This window comes from Zosterops lateralis, assembly GCF_965231275.1.
Source record: "Zosterops lateralis genome assembly, chromosome: W".
Taxonomy (NCBI): Eukaryota; Metazoa; Chordata; class Aves; order Passeriformes; family Zosteropidae; genus Zosterops; species Zosterops lateralis.
The window spans coordinates 10,496,972-10,509,077 of NC_139801.1; the positions used below are offsets into that span (position 1 = coordinate 10,496,972).

General features: G+C 46.9%; 1 long non-coding RNA gene across 1 annotated transcript; it reads left to right on the forward strand.

Moving 5' to 3' along the window:
• The first annotated feature begins 525 nt into the window (after positions 1–525).
• On the forward strand, positions 526–10,544 carry LOC310922294. Its single transcript, XR_014592386.1, has 3 exons — positions 526–678; positions 2,218–2,299; positions 8,531–10,544. It is a non-coding gene; the product is annotated as an uncharacterized lncRNA (long non-coding RNA).
• The last annotated feature ends 1,562 nt before the right edge of the window (positions 10,545–12,106 follow it).

Genomic DNA, 12,106 nt, shown 5'->3' on the forward strand with positions numbered 1-12,106 from the left:
CCCCAACGGAGCCCGTGTCTGTTGGCCGCGCAGGAGCCCTGACCACCGCGGCCCGGACAGGGGACCCTGCTACAGCCACGGGTCCAGCCGAGGCATGCAAACCCGGTGGGAGACGAATCGATGCCGTCACGCGGCCCCCCGGATCCTGCGCCGGGGGGGGGAATGGGGCGCTGAGAGGGGCACAGCTTGCGGAGCTGCGGCTCTGCCCCGTCCCGCTGCCAGAGGCTCGGCTGACAGCAAGGGGGGGGCACAAGTGGGACAGCACCCCCAGAGGGGGCGGGGCACAGAGCAGGGCCACTTGGGCCCGGGCCAGCCCCTGCAGTGCAAGCAACGGCACTCACTGTGCCCAGCGGGGCAGATGCGGGGAGGGGCTGGCATTGCCCCTAGCATGGTCCCACCATGGAGCCACCAGGGGTGCCACCCACCCCGCACGGGGCGTGACAGACTGCCCACCCCTCGGAGTCTCTGTCATCTCCGCAGGCGCGGCGGCTGGCACCAAGCCAGGCATGGCCGCTCCCCCGCTCTTCCGTCTCCAGCAGTCCATCTGCTGGGACCAGCAGGCCGGGAGGCCCATCCATCCCCCCCGGAGGACCGAGCTCACTGCCAGGGACGGAAACATACTGTCTTGGTTTGGATAGACAGGTATCTTCCAAGGAAGATTGGAGTTTCCCTTGGAATGTAAGCCTCTCCCCCTCTTTTTCAAATTATTATGAATTTGCAATTAAAAGGCTGTCAGGCAAAGATTTTGGGAATAGGTATAGCAGTTCTTTACTAGGGATATTAAAAATACAAATGTTGTAATACAAAATGTTATAAATAAGACAGCTGGATTTGAAAAATAAATAAAAAAAATAAATTATTTTTCGCGTAACAGTGAACACGGAAAGCCAAGACAAAACGACAGTCCCGATCCCGGGATTGACACTGGATGAACGCAGGACAGGCCTCTATCACACCTATCCCCCCCGTTCACAAATCCCGCCACCATGTGTCCAGTTTTTATACCGTTTATTTTCCCCCAGGCAGGGTTTCTTTGTCCACCTTTGCTCAGATTGTATATTCATGTGTCCTCTTTTGAGACTCTAGTCCTCCTGAATAAGCTTCCGAGCAGAGCCGATGAATTGATGAGATTTCCAAGAAGGCAACATTGGGTGGGCGCAGTGGTTAAGGCATATCTGATTTGGCATATCCTTGATTAATCACCGTTGATGGCCCATCTCCGAGGTTGTGACTCCCCTTTCTGTTGTTGATTTCATTTCTCTCTGCCGGAGCCACCCATCTCCTTACGAATGCAAACCAGCCTTCCCGGAATTGGCTTCTGTTTTCTTATTTTATATTATTTTATTTTAGCACAAATTATTTTATACAGTACATTCCCCATAACAGTCCTCCCCTTTTACATGGACACATTAATTTGTGCTTTTTGGTAAATTCTGAGCAAGATGTTTCGAGGTGACTATTTATCTTTACCCTAACCTCATCCCATTTCACACCAATAGTGCTCCCTGCACCCCATAGTGAAAGAAACCTGAACTAAACATAAAACACTAGATTTAAGGCTTGTTGACTCCCTTAATCATCCTCCCACCTGTGATAAATGTGACATTGGGGTAAAAATCCATGATAAAAGAATATAGAAATATGTGTTAGATTGGTGTTAATATAAAAATGTGAAAAGGTATAGTCTGTAGAAAAATTTCCTCCAAGCTAGCCTGCTGCCGTTTCCAAGCCCGAGACAAAGAACAGGACAGGAGCCATCAGGATGAACAAAGACACTAGCCAACCCAGATAAGAATCAACATCATACCCAGACAGAGAAATTCCTCCCCGAATGAAGGGGAATTCTCCGCCGGGGACTACACATCGGAATAACCATGGATCGGCGAGGCCCATCCGCATGTGAAAGGAACCTTCTCGGAATACAATTTGCAAAGTTTGACAAATCCGGGAAACCCATCCAAAGATGTATTTGGACTATTTGCCGGACTATTCTATGCACCTATTTTGCTTCGGGACACAAAAAACCCTATAAAACCCTGGGCTGCGATCCGCTCCGTGTGGATTTGGGAAATCTGTACCTTAGAGTGCGGACCCCTTGTCCACCCAGCGTTGCGCTGCTCACCCTATTTGTGGTTTCTCTCTTTATCGGTGATTGGGATTGTTTTTTAATAAATTGTTTCTTTATTAATCCAATTTTTGCCATTGCATTTATAACAGATTTGGTGCCGTGACTCGGATTTGGAGAAAGCTGCAGGGACCTGCTGTCCAGGAGGGTACCCCCGCTGATTTTGGCGGCCTGGTGAGTTGGGAAACCCCGTAGCTCCTTCCGAACACCCGAACCAAATTTAGGAACGAGAAACCACAAAAGGACAGAGGGAAAATGGATCTGGGGGCAAAAGAGAGCTCGGGAAGGCACGGGGCCTTCAAAAAGCCGCGGCTGATTTTACTCATAAAACGTCTAAGTGCACGAAGACATCCACGCAGGAAAAGGAGCTGTAAGTACTGCTGGTTGAGTGGGTGATCGGGCGAGTGTGTGAGATGTGATCTGATCACGAAGCGAGTGTGGGCTTCAAGGTTGCAGTCGGTCGGCCGCGAAGGAAGCGATTCTGTGTGAAAGTTTTCTCTCATATTGCTCGTCAAGCCTGGGACTGGGGAAAGTCTCAGGGGACCAATCACAGGTGGCTAAAAGGGGAAGGGTACATCCTATTGAGCTCGGGAACTGGTAACCCCTTTTAGTCAATGGACCAATGTAAGGGTCCAAGTGAAAAATCCAGAGGGAGATCGAACGCCGATTAAGGGCCCCCTCGGCACAGCTCGCTGAAGGGGTGAGTAATCGGCAAAAGCCCCGATCCCTCCGGGAAAGTCAAAACACAATGCAAAGGCGGAGAACTGACTCAGGAAGGAGTCGAAGACTGGTAAGAAATCACACACACAAAAAAACATGGGACAGAAAAAGAGTAAACCCCAGAAAAAGACATCAGGGAAACCTCTCTCCGAAAAGGAGGAGGGAACGCTCAACATCCCTCGAAATAGCCCCTTGGGCTGGATGTTAGAGCATTGGGGAGATTGTCCCCAGAGGAGAGAAAAATCCAAAGAAAAGATGATATATTATTGTGTTGACGTGTGGGGAGGCAAAGAGTTGAGGATCCACCTTACGTGGCCGGTGTTGGGAACATTTGAGAAATGGACATGTAATTAATTGAATTTCTATGTAGAAAATAAAAACCCCTCAGATCCTGAGGAGAGGGAATACGCCCGGCTTTGGTTGAGTACTAGAGCGGGGTTGTTCCTGATAAAGCAAAAAGGGCGTCCCGGAACCAGGACCAAGCCCTGGGAACCTTTAGACCATCTCCCACCCCCTTACAATAGGCTGGCCTCGCCGCCCTTGCTGGACCAAGTGGTGCCTACGGCTCCCTTGGACCCCCAAAACCAACCTATAGGGGCACAAGTACCCCAAGCGGGAAGCCCTATGTCCGTAACGACACAGGCTTCCTGTCCCTTGTCCCTACTGGCGGCTTCACTGCTGCCACCCCCTCTTCTTCCTCTACCGTCCAGCCTGGGTCTGTCGGCGGCGCCCCTGCCGGCGGACACTATGGCCATGGGAGTCCCCTCCGAGATCCCACCTGTGCAAAGCCGGGAACAAACTTACCCACCCTTGCCGGCATTGCCGCCGCAACCAGGGTCCGCCCGAGCGGAGGAGGGAATCCCCTCTGCCCCACAAATGGCAGTTCCACCCCCGCAGCCCACAAAGGGGAGACAACCCACAGCCATCAGTTCCCCTCCCACTAGTAGAACATGTTTGAAAGCGAGGTTGATGGGTGATGAATGGGGAGAGAGTGAAAATGAGGGACACAGTTTACTTCCTCTAAGGGAAGTACCGATGGCCCCCGGGGTTATCGGGTTTGTGAATGTTCCCCTCAATACAGGAGATGTGAGAGCTTTTAAGAAAGAGATGGGACGGTTGTTGGATGATCCTTTTGGTGTGGCTGAGAGGCTGGATGAGTTCTTAGGAAGTAGTATCTATACCTATGAAGATCTTATGGCAATCCTAAGGTCTCTGTTTAACAATGAGGAGAGAGAAATGATAAAGCAGGCAGGTATTAGAGATTGGGATTGGCGCAATCCGCAGGGGACGCCAGGTGACCAAAAGTGGCCCAGCACTAGTCGAAGTTGGAATGCGCAAACGGAGGATGGCAGGCGGAATATGGTAGACTTAAGAAATATCATAATTCAAGGTATAAGAGAAGTGGTTCCAAGGGGCCAAAACATTAGCAAGGTTTTTGGTGAATGTCAAGGGAAGGACGAATCTCCCACTGAATGGATTGAGAGATTGTGGCGAAGTTTGCAGATGTACTCTGGAACCGATCCGAACTCTCCGGTGGGGGAGGTTCTGCTAAAAACTCAATTTGTTGCCAAATTCTGGGAGGACATTAGGAAAAAATTAGAAAAGATAGATGGGTGGCAAGACAAGAGCTTGCAGGAACTCCTAAGAGAGGCCCAAAAGGTATACATGAGAAGGGAAGGGGAGATACAAAAGTTACAGGCTAAGGTCTTAGTGGCTGCAGTGAAGGAAGTTCAGAAGCAAGAACAGGCACAGGGTAAGTTTAAAACAATGCCCCGAAAGCCTCAGGGCTTTTGCAAGGCAACCCCGGCAACCCCAAGGAACTCCCAGAATGTTATTATTGTAAAAAGGCAGGGCACATTCGGCGGGACTGCCGAAAAAGGATGAAGGATGAGAAAATTTTTCAGGAGGATTAGGAGTGTCAGGGGCTCTTCACTTTGGGGACCAGAACATCCAGAGAGTCCCTGGTAAAATTAAAAGTGGGCCCCCAATGACAGAAGGTAATTTTTTTGGTAGACACTGGGGCAGAAAGAAGTACTTTACAAAATTTGCCATGTGGATGTGAGACTAGTCGGGAGAGAGTGATGGTGATTGGTGCCAAGGGGGATCCCTTTAAAGTGCCTGTAATAAAGAATGAAGAAATTGAATCTGAAAATAAAATTTGCTTGGGAGATTTGTTGCTGGTAGAAGAAGCTGATTATAATTTGTTAGGAAGAGATATGATCATTGCATTAGGAATTAGCGTGATTGCAAAAAGTTCAGAACTAGTGGTAAAAATGTTTAGGCTTACTGCTAAGGACGAGGAAGAAATTAATCTGGAGGTTTGGCACTCGAAAGGGGAGGTAGGGAGGTTGGAAATCGAACCCATTCACATTGAGATTGAAAACCCTGAGGACCCCATAAGGGTCAAACAGTATCCCATCCCGATGGAAGGGAGAAAGGGGTTGAAACAGGTAATAGATGACCTCTTGAAGGGAGGTACTCTAGAGCCGTGCATGTCTCAGCATAACACCCCCATACTGGCTGTGAGAAAAACCGACGGAAGCTTTCGACTGGTGCAGGATTTAAGAGCTGTGAATGCCAGAACCCGAACTAGGTTGCCGGTGGTGGCAAATCCCTATACCCTGCTGAATAGACTCTCTCCTGAGGATGTATGGTACAGTGTGATTGATTTGAAGGACGCTTTTTGGACTTGCCCTTTGAACGAAAGAAGTAAAAATTACTTTGCCTTTCAGTGGGAGGACCCGGATACAAACAGAAAGCAGCAGCTAAGGTGGATGGTCCTCCCCCAGGGGTTTGTGGAATCTCCAAACCTTTTCGGACAAGCGTTAGAACGATTGTTGGCTCAATTCATCCCGAGGGAGGGGACAAAGCTTTTGCAGTATGTGGACAACTTGTTAATAGCTGGACCCACTGAGGAAAGTGTGAGAGAATGTACTGTGGCTTTGTTGAGTTTTTTGGGAAAGAAGGGTCTGAAAGTCTCGAAATCCAAGCTGCAATTCATGGAGCCCGAAGTAAAATATTTAGGACATTGGTTAACTAGAGGGAAAAAGAAGTTGGACCCTGTCCTGGTTTTGGATGAATTAGGGAAGAACCTCCAAAGGAATCCCCTAATAACAAAGCCTCTACCACCCCTCCCCCAGCCCTGGGTTTGGGAAGGAATTTCTCAAACAAAGTGGAAAAAACCGGTTTATTGACAAATGAATAAACACCCCCCGACACAAGGGAAAAAAAGAAAAAAAAAAGGCTCAGGTTACTGAGAGGGAGAGGGCGCAGAGCTTCTTTCGCGGGCCCCGGAGATCCTCGGACTTCTCAGGTCAGGTCAGGTCCAGTGCCGGTCCAAAATCTTGGGGGGGGGGGGGGGGGGGGGGGAAGGGAAAGAAAGGGAAAGGAAAAAAAACGGAAACAGAGAAAAATGAGCAGCGTAAAGAAGAGAGACAGTGGCAAGCGAAGCGCAGCGAGGCTAGCCCAGAGAAGAAGAAGAGCGAATGCCAGCAGAGCCAACAGCAAAATAGTCCCAGTCTCCTCCCTGAAAGAGGGGGGGGGGGGGGGGGGGGATGGGACGGGACAGCTGCTAGACCTAACAAGGTAGTCCACGATATGGGATAGGATAGGAGGCACCGTCAACCCAGAACAGACCCTGAAAGTGTGGCAGGTATCATAGCATTACCTGCACCAAAAACCAAAAGACAAATTAGGCAGATTCTGGGGCTCCTGGGATATTGCAGAAAGTGGATTGGGGACTTTAGTGAAAAGGTAAAATTTCTGTATGAAAGGTTAAACACTGACAGAGTAAAGTGGACTGAGCAGGACGAATCAGATTTTCAGAAATTAAAGAATGTCCTTATGACTGCTCCGGTGCTGACGTTACCAGACATAAATAAAGAATTTCAGTTATTTGTGAATGTGAGTGGACAGACAGCACAAGGAGTCCTAACCCAAGAATGGGCAGGAAAAAGAAAACCTATAGGTTTTGTGTCCAAAATTTTGGATCCTGTCCGTTGAGGGTGGCCTACATGCCTGCAAGCAATCGTAGCAGTTGCTCTCTTGGTTGAGGAGGCTAAGAAAGTAACCTTTGGAGCGCCTTTGGTAGTTTATACCCCTCATGATGTGAGAAATATCTTGCAACAGAAAGCAGAGAAGTGGTTAACTGATTCCAGGCTTCTGAAATACGAGGCCATTCAAATCAGCTCTTCGGGTTTGGAATTAAAGACTACCTCTGCACAGAACCCTGCTCAATTTCTGTTTGGAGAAGCCTCAGAAAAATTATTACATGATTGTGCTGAGATTGTGGAGCTTCAGCCGAAAGTAAGACCTGATTTGGAGGATCAGGAATTGGAAGGAGGAGAGAAGTGGTTCATAGATGGTTCTGCAAAGGTGGTGGAAGGAAAGAGGAAGTCAGGATATGCTGTGGTGGATGGTAAATTGGGAGAGGCGGTGGAATCAGGTCCCCTAGAAACAAGTTGGTCAGCCCAAGCCTGTGAGCTTTATGCTCTTTTAAGGGCCCTCCAGTGGCTGAAAGGTAAAAGGGGAACTGTCTACACAGACTCTCGGTATGCCTTCGGAGTGGTACATAGTTTTGGGAAAATTTGGGAAGAAAGAGGGCTGATAAATACGAAGGGAAGAGGCTTGATCCATGGAGAAATAATTAAACAAATCTTAGGGGGTATTCGAGAACCGAAAGAAATCTCAGTGGTTCATGTAAAGGGGCACCAAACAGGATTACAATTCCAAACCCGTGGTAACAATCTAGCTGACAGGGAAGCTAAAAGAGCAGCCCTGCTCATGGTGAGTGTCCCTGAGGTGACGATGGAGGAAGCCCCTGAATTCCCTCTGCCCCCTTCTGAAAAGGAAACCGAGGAATTCAAGAAGATCAGAGGGGTCTTAGAAAGGGGGAAGTGGAGGCTGCCCAACGGGAGGGAATTAATATCAAGGGGGGCGGCGAGAAAAATCTTGCAGAGATTGCACAAACAAACACACTGGGGAACCCGGGCGTTGGCAGAACAGTTTCTGAAGCTTTTCGGGTGCAAAGGGATTTTTGAACTTTCCAAACAAGAGGTACAAGGGTGTGTCGTCTGCCAAAAGGTGAATCGATCCAGATCCAGACAAATTGCCTGAGGGGGTCGTCCTCTCTCATATAGACCATTTGAAAGGATCCAGGTAGATTTCACAGAATTACCAAAAATTAGGAAATACAAATTTCTATTGGTGATAGTAGACAAATTGACACATTGGGTAGAAGCTTACCCCAGGGCAAAAGCTACAGCACAGACCGTGTCAAAAATTTTAGAGGAACTTATCCCTCGGTATGGAATAATTGACTATATTGATTCAGACCAAGGGACACATTTCACTTCAAGAATTATCAAACAAATCTCAGAAGCTTTGGGCATCAGATGGCAGTACCATACCCCTTGGCATCCTCAGAGCTCAGGACAGGTGGAAAGGATGAATCAAACTCTAAAGTCTCAATTGTCTAAACTTATGCTGGAAACAAAAATGTCTTGGATCAAATGTCTTCCTCTCTCTTTGCTTAACATAAGAACTATGCCGCACTCTGAGACCGGGTTGTCCCCCTTTGAAATGTTGTATGGAATGCCCTACAAACATGGAATGCTGGTGGGACACCCTCAAGTCGAAGATGCACAATTACAACCTTATCTCATTGCTGTAAACAAAAATTTACAGGATCTCCGAAAGCGTGGACTTATTCCCCAAAGTGCCCCTCTGGGATTCGCAATCCATCAGATACAGCCAGGAGATAAAGTGCTGATCAAAGCCTGGAAAGAACTTCCCCTCACCCCACACTGGGAAGGACCCTTCCTTGTCCTCCTCACCACTGATACTGCGGTCTAAACTGCGGAAAAAGGCTGGACTCATTCATCAAGGGTAAAAAAGGTTGAGGACTCAAACACCTCGGATTGGAGGATCACCACCCCTCTGGGAGAACTGAAAATTAGGCTTCAGCGTCACCACAAATGACAAATCAGATAAGCTGTATCACCCTTAACTGTGATTGCTTTCCTTTTATTCACTTAGAGTGTGTATATTGTAAACAAGTTTGGGTGACTCATTGTTGGGGAGGGAACAGACCGAAGGGGCTGTGCACCAATTGTCTAACTGAAGAGCAGGAGGACACTAGCCGTCTCTTAATACTTGCCACACGGGCCGGGCTTTTGGAACTCAATTCTCCTGAGTGGTATCAAATTTACAAAAAGGGGATAAAAGGGAAATTGGATGCCAAGGCAGAGATTTTAGCAATTGAGTGCCGGAAGACTATCAAAGTACCGTGCAGAACTGATACAATTAAACTGTCCCGGTGGGCGATCTATAAAAGGAAATTCGCTGTCAGGACAACAAGGGCCCCTGAAGCTTATCCTTGCTGCCGAGAAGATGGTCTTCCCCGTCATATGTTTACATATGGGCGAAGGGCGAGGCAGAGGAGTACATCTGTGGGGAATCCTGACTGTCCTGAGTCTAGCCGTGTGCTTGACCAAGGGGGCCATCCCCAAGGTGCCTCTGGGGCTGCGTCCCCCAGAGAAGTGTGAGCAGTGTCTGACTGCCACATTAACTGGACAGATAATTGACTGCCCTCCAGGGCAACAAAGAGGTTATTGTTGGTCTAATGGCACTCGATTCAGTCTCTGTGAATTGGAAGGGGAGGTCCTATGTCACCACTCAGGGGTAAGTCTTAAGGACGGGCAGTCAAGAATTCCTACTGTGGGAAGAAAAAAAGCTCCCCATGTCATACGCAAATGTAGAGTCAGGATGCTTCCTCCAGTCCCAGCTTGTATTCGGTGCAACAAAACTGTATGGGTGGGAGGAAAAAGACAATCAACTTCCCTGGTATATTCCACGGTAAACCCTTTTTTGGTGTTCTTCATAGCCTGTTCGGTTGCAGGTATTATTATTCTTCTTTGCTTGATCCCTTGCTTTATTAGAAACTAGAGGAGAAAGGAAGAAACAGAAGGGCAGCAGAGACCCTGAAAAGATTTGAAGGGAAAAAAATGAAGAAAGTGAGACACTCCAGGGATGTGGTGAGATTTCTCAAGAGGACTATGATCCCAATTGGTATTAATAGTCCTCTTCACAAGAAACAAATATAATAAAGAAGCACAAATTTTTAATTTAATAAAATTATTAGGTGGAGGACTGTGATAAATGTGACATTGGGGTAAAAATTTGTGATAAAAGAATATAGAAATATATGTTAGATTGGTGTTAATATAAAAATGTGAAAAGGTATAGTTTGTAGAAAAATTTCCTCCAAGCTAGCCTGCTGCAGTTTCCCAGCCTGAGACAAAGAACAGGACAGGAGCCATCAGGATGAACAAAGACACTAGCCAACCCAGATAAGAATCAACATCATACCCAGACAGAGAAATTCCTCCCTGAATGAAGGGGAATTCTCCGCCGGGGACTACGCATCGGAATAACCATGGATCGGCGGGCCCCATCCGCATGTGAAAGGAACCTTCCCGGAATACAATTTGCAAAGTTTGACAAATCCGGGAAACCCATCCAAAGATGTATTTGGACTATTTGCTGGACTATTCCATGCACCTATTTTGCCTCGGGACACGAAAAATCCTTTAAAACCCTGGGCTGCGATCCGCTCCGTGTGGATTTGGGAAATCTGTACCTTAGGGTGCGAACCCCTTGTCCACCCAGCGTTGCGCTGCTCGTCTTATTTGTGGTTTCTCTCTTTATCGGTGATTGGGATTGTTTTTTAATAAATTGTTTCTTTATTAATCCGATTTTTGCCGTTGCATTTATAACACACCTATCTGAATTGTCTCAATCTTCTTAGGAAGATTCACAATACTCCTTGTAGGTTATTTTTTTATCTTTTACTTTTTCTTCAAATTTTGCCAAAGCCACAGCTGCTTTGTTCTTTTCCCCTTTTTCTCCCTGAGCCAATATCTTTGAGACTTTAGATTGACCACTCTTTTCTAATGCCAATTCTGGGTCCATGGGTAAGGTAGCAATTTGCATTCCCTGTACTACTGAGTGGATCAATCGGATGAAACAGGGTATCGAACAAGGTAAAAATACAATTCCTGCAATGGAACATAAGATGAAGAATATCACTTTTTTCCACCAGGCCCCTTCTTCAAATAACTGATTCCACCATGAGGCTTTTAGTATGGAATTCCATTTCTGCACCGGTACATGAGCTACCTTTTTTATCTTGGCTGTCAAATCCCTAATTGTTTCTCCATAGTCATCAATCTCTATACAGCATTCTGATTCATTAAATTTTCCACATACATCCCCTTCTTCAGCCAATAGGCAATCTAAAGCAATGTGATTTTGATACACTTAAGCTCGCATTTGGGAGCGCTGTCTGGCCAGTAGTTCTAGGGCATCCAAAGTGTGATTAGATACTATCTTTACCACAGCTTGAAGTCTTATCAACCTATTCAGTAAGTAGATAGGGGCTCTATATCCCCAACTCTCATCATGGGCCCAAGTAGCTGGTCCATAATATTCTATTATTCTTTCTGCCGGCCATTCTTCCTCTCCCCATTTCTGGCTTCCCCCAGGTATAGGGAGCTCTTTTTTCAAACTCCTTTTCCTTCTTCTCAATGTCTCATAGAGAGAGGCCCCCAACAAACCACTTTCTGATCTAGGTAATGTGAAAAAGAAAGGTCTAATCATTCCCAAAGTGCATGAACCTTTCCACCTTTGTGGTAACTCGCTATAAGCCTTTTTACCACATATCCAATATATCCCATCAGGAGCCTTCCACCTCACATTCACATTCCCAGGATCCTTCCAGTAACACTTCAGATTCTCTAAAGATTGGTAAGGGTTGGCTCCAGAGCTTTTATGCCAGCATAATTCAATCATGTCAATCCACTCGCACCCTTCCGTTTTTATTTTACTCCAATACCCTGTTGAGGGTTCAGGTTGACAGATTTTTGTTTTATTATTTGAATTTACTGCCAGAGTGTATATGCAGGGAGTATACCTGACTACTTCCGTATACTCTCTCCCTTCTCTGCTTATACAAATCATACCAATTATTCATTGGTCAAGGATCCACCCCTCGGGCCTCTGCATGATTTTAGAAATCTGATTATTATCCCATTTTAACAGCTGCTCTGGAGACAAACTCTCACCTTTCCAAGACCATTTCTCCACTGACTTCAGACCACTGCAAATCCAGCAATTGGATAAACCTAGTTCGGTTGCTATTTCCTGCATCAGATTGATAAATAGATTCTGATTTGAGACTGGCAGGCCCCAATCCCCATATTG